This window comes from Lynx canadensis, chromosome A1 (assembly GCF_007474595.2).
Source record: "Lynx canadensis isolate LIC74 chromosome A1, mLynCan4.pri.v2, whole genome shotgun sequence".
NCBI classification, from domain to species: domain Eukaryota; kingdom Metazoa; phylum Chordata; class Mammalia; order Carnivora; family Felidae; genus Lynx; species Lynx canadensis.
The window spans coordinates 84,141,083-84,151,988 of record NC_044303.2 but is presented as its reverse complement, the minus strand read 5'-3'; the positions used below and the strand labels follow the sequence as shown (position 1 = coordinate 84,151,988).

Here is a 10,906-nt window from a genome sequence, read left to right as displayed (position 1 = left end):
CAAATAATCCAGTGAAGAAATGGGCAGAAAACATGAATAGACACTTCTCTAAAGAAGACATTCAGATGGCCAACAGGCACATGAAAAGATGCTCAACGTCGCTCCTCATCAGGGAAATACAAATCAAAACCACACTGAGATATCACCTCATGCCAGTCAGAGTGGCTAAAATGAACAAATCAGGAGACTATAGATGCTGGAGAGGATGTGGAGAATTGGGAACCCTCACTCTTGCAAACTGGTGCTGCCGCTCTGTGGAGGTTCCTCAAAAAATTAAAAATAGACCTACCCTATGACCCAGCAATAGCACTGCTAAGAATTTACCCAAGAGAACAGGAGTACTGATGCATAGGGGCGCTTGTACCCCAATGTTTATAGCAGCACTCTCAACAATAGCCAAATTATGGAAAGAGCCTAAATGTCCATCAACTGATGAATGGATAGAGAAATTGTGGTTTATATACACAATGGAATACTACGTGGCAATGAGAAAGAATGAAATATGGCCTTTTGTAACAACGTGGATGGAACTGGATAGTGTTATGCTAAGTGAAATAAGTCATACAGAGAAGGACAGATTCCATATGTTTTCACTCCTATGTGGATCCTGAGAAACTTAACACAAGACCATGGAGGAGGAGAAGAAAAAAAAATGGTTAGAGAGGGAGGGAGCCCAATCATAAGAGACTCTTAAAAACTGAGAATAAACAGGGTTGATGGGGGGTGGGAGGGAGGGGAAAGTGGGTGATGGGCATTGAGGAGGGCACCTTTTGGGATGAGCACTGGGTGTTGTATGGAAACCAATTTGACAATAAATTTCATAATAAAAAATAAAAAAATAATTAAAATATAAAAAAGTTAAAAAATATATAACCAATGGAATATTACTCAGCCATCAAAAGTAATGAAATCTTGCCATTTGCAATGATGAAGATGGATCTATAGTGTATTATGCTACATGAAACTACTCAGTCAGAGAAAGACACATCTTTTCATGTGTTTGTTTTGGCTTTCTGTACATCTTCTTTGGAAAAATATTTAGTCATTTCTTATTCCCATTGCATTATTTGTTTTGGGTATTGAATTTTTTTATTTATATGTATCTTATTACTTTTTCCCCAAGTTTTTATTTTCTTTTCAGTTAGTCAATATACAGTGTAATATTAGCTTTCAGTATACACTTTAGTGATTTGATACTTCCATACAACAGTCAGTGCTTATCATAACAAGGGAACTTCTTTATCCCCACCACCACTATAATATATCCCCCCACCCCTTCCCCTCTGATAACCATTGGTTTGCACTCTATAGTTAAGAGTCTGTTTCTTGGTTTGCCTCTCCCTTTTTTCCACCTATGATTTTTTTTTCAAATTTCACATATGAGTGAAATCATATGGTATTTTTTTCTCTGACTTATTTTGCATAAGTTGGTTTTTATGTATCATGTAAGGTAAGAGCCCACTTATATTATTTTAAACGTGGATATCCAGTTTTCCTGGTACCATTAAGAAAAGAAACTATCCCTTTCCCATTGTGTAATTATGTGTTTTGTGTTCTTATGAAAAATAGCTGATCGTATATGCTTGGGTTTATTTATTGGATCTCTATCCTTTTTTATGGTCTCTTTTATTTCCCTTGTTTTAATGTTTGTATCATCCTGTTTAGATGACTACATTTTTAAAATATAATTTGACATCAAGAAGCATGATGCCTCTGAGTGACTGTGTGGATCCATTGGTTGAGGGTCTAATTCTTGATTTTGGCTCAGGTCATGATCCCAAGGTCATGAGATTGAACCCTGTGTTGGGCTCAGCACGAGCAGGGAGCCTCTTTGGGACTCTCTCCCTCTCTCCCTTTGCCCTCTCCCCCACTCATCATCTTTCTCTGTGTAAAATAAGACAATTAAAATTTTAAAAAAATAAGCACAATACCTCTAAATCTGTACCTCTTTCTCAAGAGGGAATTGACTATGCAGGATCTTTTGTGGTTCCATAAAAATTCTAGATGATTTTTCCATTGTGTAAACTGTCATTGGAAATTTGGTAGAAATTGCATTATCTATGGAGCACATTGGATAGTATGGATGTGTTAACTCTATTAATTCATCCAAACTATGAGCATGAGACACCATTCCATGTATTTATCTCCTCTTCAGTTTCTTTCAATTAATGTTCCACAGGTCTCAGTGTACAGGCCTTTCAAGTCTTCAGTTAAATATATTCTTAAGTATTTTTTCTATTAGGGTTGACCTCTTGATTTCCTTTTTGGGTAGATCATTACTAGTATAAAGGAATGCAACAATTTTTGTAATTTCACTTTGTAATCTGAAACAACTACTGAATTTGGTTAGAACTAACAGTTGTTTTTTTTTTTTTAAGAGTATTTAAGATTCTCTACACATAGAAAAGTGTCATTTGCATCAGAGATAATTTTATATCTCCTTTTCTGATTTGGATGTCTTTGGCCTCTTTTTTTTTTTATCTGATTGCTTTTTTGAGTATTCTAACAAGATGTTATATATAAGTGGTGAGAATAAATGTCCTTCCAGTGTTCAAAATTTGAGACAAAATACTTTTAGCTTTTCTCCATTGATTATGATGTTAGTGTTGGCTTTCCATAAATTGTCTTCATTGTGCTAAGGAAATTTTTATATCTATTTTGTACAGAATTTTTATCATGAATAGACCGTGAACTTTGCCAAATGTCTTTTCTGCATTTAATCAAATAATCATATGCTTTTTACTTTTATTACCTTAGTGTGGTTTATCTCATTGTTTGTTTTGTAGATAGTAAATCAACCTTACATCCCAAGGATAAATCGTTGGTTTATAATATTTTTGTTGGTTGTTGAATTTAGTTTTTTTTTTTAGAATTTTATTGAGAAGTTTTCCATCTGTGATGCATATATATATGTATATACAAAGTTTCCATCATTATACATATTGGCCTGTAGTTTTCTCTTCCTGTGGTGTCATTATTTTTTGTTTGTTTGTTTGCTTGTATTAAACTTACCCTGGCTGTATAAATGATTTTGAAAGTATTCCTTTTACTTCTATGCTTTCAAAGAGTTTAAAAGGATTTGTATCAATTTTTCTATGAATGTTGGTAAACTTCAGCTGCAAGGCCAAGTGTACTTGTTGTGATGAGTACTGGGTGTTTTTTTTATTTTATTATTTTATTTTTTTAACTTTTATTTAGTTTGAGAGGCACTGAGAGACAGAGCATGAATGGGGGAGGAGCAGATAGGGAGACACAATCCAAAGCAGACTCCAGGCTCTGAGCTTTTAGCACAGGGCCCAATGCGGGACTTGAACCCACAAACTGAGATCATGACCTGAGTGGCAGTCAGACGCTCAGGCAACTGAGCCACCCAGGCGCCCTCAGCACTGAGTGTTTTATTTAAGTGTGGCATTGGTTGGGCTGGGCATGGGGGGTTATATGCAAGTGATGAATCCCTGGGTTGTACTCCTGGAACCAAAACTATAGTGTATTTTAACTAACCTGAGTTTAAATAAATAAATAAATTTTAAAAGAGGGTTGATTCAGTATAATTGTATACTTGAAACTAAAATTACACTGTATTGTTAACTAACTGGAATTTAAATAAAACTAAATAAAGAAACAAGAACAACATGATATTAAAAAGAGGCACTTTGATGAATTGAAGAGATTCTAAGAATATAACCCCATGCATATAACTCATCTTTCATTTCAAAGCTACAAATACACACAGGAAATTATGGTCTCTTCAACCTGTGTTGGTAAAACTAAATATACACATAACAAAAGATAATAAAGGACAAGTATTTCACATCATCTATAAAAATCATTTCAAAATTGATTAAAGACTTGAATAAAAGACAAGCTTAAAAGTTAAACAAAGTTTACAGTACTTCGTTACCGCAAGCAAACCTTATAAGTAATGCTAATGTGAGTCTTTACATGAAATAAGAGTACTAATTAGTAATAGGAAAAAATTTTAAAGTATAACTTCATTGGTAAAAATAATATACCAAAGTTCAGAATAATCTATTATAAAGATGGTGAGTTAATCATCAGCTAGTATGAAGGCTAAAATTCTAAAATAGTAAGAAATAATTATAGCTACAATAATTTGCTAAGGAATACAAGGATAAAAAGATGTAAATTGTGGGGCACCTGGGTGGCTCAGTCGGTTGAGTGTCCAACTTCAGCTCAGGTCATGAACTTGTGGTCCATGATTTTGAACCCCGTGTCAGCCTCTGTGCTGACAGCTCAGAACCTGTAGCCTGTTTCAGATTCTGTGTCTCCCTCTCTCTCTGACCCTCTCCCATTCAGGCTCTGTCTCTCTCTGTCTCAAAAATAAATAAACGTTAAAAAACTAAAAAAAAATTTAAAAAGATGTAAATTGTGACATCAAAAGCATAAGAAATTTGAGAGAAAGATAAAAGTGTACAGTTTTAGAATGCGTTAAAACTTCAGTTGAAATGAATTTGAAATAGACTATTTATATAAAAGTTTCTTTTGTAAGCCTTAAAGTAATTGCAAAGCAGGGCATATAAATGATAAAAAAATTAAAAAGAGAAAGGAATCTAAGCATACCACTAAAAAAAAATAATCAAATCACACCCCCCCCCAGCAGAATAACTACCAACCAGTGTGAAAACAATTAACAAGATATGTTTAAATGTAAATGAGCTAAATTCTCCAAACCAAAGTGTAGAGTGGCTGAACAGATAGGAAAAAAAAGAGACAGATTCATTTATAAGTTGTCTATAAGAGACTCACCTCAGATATAAGGACACAAAAACTTTCAGGGTAAAAAAAAAATATTTCATGCAAATGGAAAGTAAAGAAAACTGGGAAAACTATATTTATAAGACAAAACAGATTAAAACAAACACTGTACAAAGAGTCAAAGGACATTACAAATGATAAATGATAAATCCTAAATCATAAAAGTGATTAATCCAACAAGATAATAAAACACTGTAAAAATATGCATCTAAAACAGGGTCACTTAAATATATAAAGCAAATATTAACAGACCTAAAGTGAGAAGTAAACAATAATAAAATTATGTCAAGGATCCCTAATAACTTTCATTGATGTTTAGATCATCCACACAGAAAAGCAATGAGGAAACATTAGCCTTAAATAACCCATTAGATCAGATAGACTTCACAGAGATATACAGAACAATTCATTCAAAAACAACATAAACATTTTTTCTCAAGTGCATGTGGAATATTTTTCAGGAGAAACCATATGTTAGGACACAAAACAAGGCTTACAAAATTTAAGAAGATTGAAATCATATCAAGCATTGTTTATGACCACATGGTATGAAACTGAAAATCAATTACAAAAAGAAACTAGAAAATCCACATGTATGTGGAGATGAAACAATATCCTACTGAAAAAAAAACAATGGATCAATGAAGAATTAAAAAAAGATATTGAAATTGTAGGGACAAATGACATGGAAATACAATATACAAAAATATATGGATCCATCATATCCATATCCAATATATCCATCCATCCAGTGACATTTATTCCAGAGATTAAAAGATGGTTAATCTTAATCTTCCAAAAATTTATAAACATGATGAAACCACATTTAAAAAATTCAGGATAAAAATCATACAATAACCTCAATAGCTGTAGAGAAAGCATTTGACAAAATTCAACATCCATTTATGATAAATCTCAACAAAGTGGATATAAAGGAAATTTATCTTGACATAATAGAGGTTAAACATGTCAAGCCCACAGTTAGCATCATACTCAAGGATGGGAAGCTAAAATCTTTCCTTTAAGATCAGGAACCAAAGAAGCTCGCTCTTATTACTTTTATTCAACATAGTGTTGTAAGTCTGAGCCAGAGTGACTAGGCAAGAAGAAATGAAAGTTGTCCAAGTTTGAAAGGAAGAAGTAAAACTGCCTTTATTTGTAGACAGCATGATATATATACAAAAACTTAAAGACGTAACTTAAAAATCTGTTAGAATTAATAAATTCATAAAGTTACAGGATACAAAATCAAGACACAAAAATGCGTTTCATTTCTATAGACTAATAACAAAGGGAATGGAAAATTCCATTTATAATTGCATCAAAAAGAATAAAATACCAAGGAACACCTTTAAACAAATAGTTGAAAGATCTGTACACTGAAAACCCTATGATGGTGATGAAAGAAATTGAAGAAGAAACAAATAAATGAAAAGAGATATGATGCTCACGGATTGGAAAAATTAATATTGTTAAAATCTCCATAATACCTGAAGGATATATTAAATTCAATTCCTATTAAAATTCCAATGTAAAAATTCATAGAAATTAAACAAAAACATCCTAAATATTGTATGGAACCACAAAAATACCCTGAAGAGCCAAAGCAATCTTGAGAAAGAAGGATAAATCTGAACACATGATCCTTCCTGATTTCAAACTATATGACGGTTGCAGTTATCCAAACAGTATGTATTAGCATAAAAACAGACACACCATTCAGTGGAATGGAATGGAGAGCCTAGAAATATATCCGTGCATACATGGTAAATTATTTTATGACACAGGAGCCATCAATATAACATGGACAAATGATAGTCTATTCAATTAATGATGTTAGGAAATCTGGACAGTCACATGCAAAAAAATGAAACTAGACCACTATTTTGCAGCACTATATACAAAAATTAAGTAAACATGCATTAAAGATTTTAATGTAAGACCGGAAATCATACAATTTCCAGAGATAAAAAAATAGGTAGTACGATCCTTGTTATTGGAATTGGTGATAGTTTTTTTTTCCTTTTTTTTTTGACACCAAAAGCAAAATTGAATATGTAAGCCTACATCAAACTAATAAGCTTCTTCACAACAAAAGAACACATCCACAAAATGAAAAGGCAACCAAATATGGCAGAAAATGTTTGCAAATTATATTTTCAATAAACGGATAACATCCAAAACATATAAAGGACTCATACAAAATTATAGCCACCACCATCACCACTACCACCACACAACAACAGCAAAACCCATGCAATCTGTTTTAAAGAAGGGCAGAAGATCTGAATAGACACTATGTCAAAGAAGACATATGGATGTCCAACAGGTACATGAAAAGGTGTTCAGAATCACTAATCATTATGGAATATATATATATATATATATATATATATATATATATCACTCCAAAATATCTCACCCACGTTAGAATGCATAATAAAATGCAAGAATTAGCAAGTAACCCTGCTTATACCCCAAAGCCCCTAATTCCAATTGGAATGGTCCATTCCACTTAGATAAACACTATTCAGCTTACTCTCCTCACACACCTGGTCTCCATACTTCCAATGTTGCTCTGCTCCAAATGATTCCCATTAATTTCACTCTTCTAAAAATCTATGTCTCATTTTATTACTATTTGTAAATACCTAGGTCACAAAATGGCAAAAATTGGGCTATAAAGTGAACCCAGAAAGGAGGTGCCATTGGAACATTTCTCTCCTGCTTGGTAAACCACCTGAACTTTGCTCCTAATGTTCCTTTTGTGCGGCATCATGTCCTTGAGCAAGATCCATGGTCCCAGCCCTCTATAGTCATATGAACGTAACATCTGGTCATCATTCAACACTGAGCTCTAGGGTCTCTTTTAAGCCTCTTTGTTTGACTGAACTCATATGTCATACGTAAAACTGGTGCTTGCTTATGAACTGTACCCTCTCCACATGCACCTTAAAACAATTTAAGTATTTATTTATTACAAATATTTGCACAAACCACACCTATGGATCACATCCTTAGGGAGAGTAGACATTTGTTATTTATATGTTAAATTCACTTAGCTTTAGTTATTATTTTTATTATAATATAGCATAAAATGTGTTGTTGAATAAATGAAGGATTGAATGTTTGATGATCTTCCTCTGCTTGTTTGTATAAAATGTTGGATACTTCAGATCTTAGCTTCAATACTACATTTTGCTGGAAAAATTCCCTAATCCCTCCTACTTGGGGTTAATATTTTTCCCACAGTACCTTTTTAACACAATGTAACAATGATTTCAGAGAGGTAACAAGATGTTTTGAGGTTTGGAACCTAAAGACCAGAATTTCCCTAATTAATTGCAGGCTGACAAATGTATTGTTGCAGTAATGATAGCCATGTTAACATGAGCATGATATCTAAGACTTGTCACTTACACTGCCACCATGCACCAAGGACAACTTTTTATAATAGCCAAAAGTCTTATATTTTATGTTTTATTCTTAAGTAATTTAAAATTTACAGAAAATTTGTATGAATAATAACAATAGTACAATTAATATTCATATACCTTTTGCCTAGATTCTCTTAACTTTGTACATCATTTGCTTTATCACCTCTTTCTATCTCTTTTTCTCATCAGTTGCACACTTTATGATCTTTGTTTCTAATATATTATTACATATTTCTTAAGAATATGAATAGTCTTCTACAGGATCTCAGTGGAAACTTCAGAAAAATGTAACATGGATATAATCCAAATGTACAAAATCTTTTGAATGCAGAAGTGTAAAAATGAAGAGCTTTCTGGTACAGGGAAACAATTTCACTGAAAGGGATGAATGGGTGATGACACATCATGGTATCAGAATTTGAGGTAAAACATTGGCATAGTATCCTACAGTTTTAATTAGTAGAGTGCAGAAAAAAAACAGTACAAAATATTTCCTACTTTATAGTTTCCTGACAGATTCTACATTCAACATTTTTTTAGTGCCCTTGTGACATCCTTATTCCTAAGACTATAAATTAAAGGGTTTAGAACAGGAGTGAGTATGGTATAAAAGACAGATACAATCATGTCATTCTCAGGGGTGTGGTAGGAATTGGGGAGCATGTAGGTGTAGACAGCAGTCCCATAGAAGAGGATTACCATGGTCATGTGGGAAGAACAAGTGGCAAAGGCCTTTTCCACCCCTCTGCTGACTTCATCCTGTGGATGGTGAAGAGGATGAAAGAATAGGAGCTTGAAATGACTGTCACAGGGATGAGGAGCATGAGAACACAACATAAGTACATGAGTGTCTCATAGAGGGAAGTATCTGAGCAGGAAAGCTTCATTACAGCAGGGGCTTCACAGAAGAAATGATGGATCTCTCGGGATCTGCAGAAGGGGAAGGTCATGGTGATGGGTGTGAGCATAAATCCATCCAGAGATCCCAGAAACCAGGAGGAAGAGACCAGGAGGAGACACACCCTATGGTTCATGAGGATAGGATAACAGAGTGGATGGCAGATGGCCACATAGTGGTCATAGGCCATGGCAGCGAGAAGGAAAACTTCTGAACCTGCTAGTGTCAAGTAGAGAAACATCTGCATCCCACATTCAGGGGCTGAGATCTTATTCACACCCATGACCTGGTCCATGAGCATCTTGGGCATAGTGACAGAAATGTACATCACATCCATGAGAGACAACTGGGTGATAAAATAGTACATGGGGTTGTCAAGGTGGGCATCATGGCATATCACAAGGATCAGGATAATGTTTCCAGTCAAGGCCATCAGGAAATCCATAAAAATTACTGCACAAAGGAGAGTTGGGTGCTTGGATTGACTGAAGAGTCCCACTAGGTCAAAATCTGATCGTCGAGTATGCTTGGCCACCCAAGTGTTGTTCTCCATTGGATTTCACCTGCATCATCACCAAGGAGAACTATGGAGTTAACAGATCACTGATGGGATATGACCACCTGAAATAAATGTATAGTGAGCCTGTGTGTGTGTGTGTGTGTGTGTGTGTGTGCGCATGTTTACACATGCCAACTCAGTAAACTAATAAGGGGAAGTTCCAAGGACTAGTGTATTTCAGGATTTTAAATTACCAGTAATTGAATAAATTTACTAAAAATCCAAGGATTCACAACTGTGTGTCAAAAATATCGGTACTTTTTAAATTCCACTGCTGGTATGCATTTCTCCAAAGAAACCAAAAACACTGTATGATCCCCTATGTTAATTTTTATTTCCAATTTTCATTTGACTTTATTTTTTAAAGTTTTTTTTTTTAATTCCTTTTAGTTAACATACAGTGTAATATTAGTTTCAGGTGTATGATATAGTGATTCAACACTGTCATATAACACCTGGTGTTCATCACATGTGCCCTCCTTAATCCCCATCACCTATTTCACCTTTCCCCTCCCCTCTCCTCTGGTAACCATCAGTTTGTTCTCTATAGTTAAGAGTCCATTTCAGAGCACTTGGGTGGCTCAGTTGATTAAGCATCTGACTTCAGCTCGGGTCATGATCTCATGGTTTGTGGGTCCAAACCCCACCTTGGGCTCTGTGCTGACAGTTCAGAACCAGGAGCCTGCCTCAGATCCTGTGTCTCCCTCTTTCTCTGCTTCTACCCCACTAGTGCTCTGTCTTTCTCAAAAATAAATAAACATTAACAAAAAGAGTCTGTTTCTTGGTTTGCCTCTCTCTTTTCCCTTTGCTCACTTATTTTGTTTCTTAAATTCCACATATGAGCAAAATCATATGGTATTTCTTTCTCTGACCAACCTATTTCACCTAACATAACTCTGTACTTCGCTCCATGGTGTTGCAAATGACAAGATTTCATTCTTTTTTATAGGTAATATCCCATTGTTTATTTTATATGTGCCCATGTGTTTATTTCAGCATTATTTACAATACAAAGAAATGAAAAAAACCTAAGTGTTCATCAATAGATGAATGAATAAGAAAGGAATAGTTTGTGTGTGTCTATAAATATGCATATGCATATACATGTATATGTATACATATATACAGTAAGCTACTATAATAGTGGATGAGATTCTTCCCCTTTTTACAGGATCCTATGGATGGATCCACTAGGGTATTATGATAAGTGAAATATGTCAGACTGAGAAAGACAAA

General features: G+C 34.3%; 1 pseudogene; it reads right to left on the bottom strand.

Moving 5' to 3' along the window:
• Positions 1-7,529: 7,529 nt before the first annotated feature.
• Positions 7,530-9,664, bottom strand: LOC115510549 (annotated as a pseudogene).
• Positions 9,665-10,906: the final 1,242 nt, after the last annotated feature.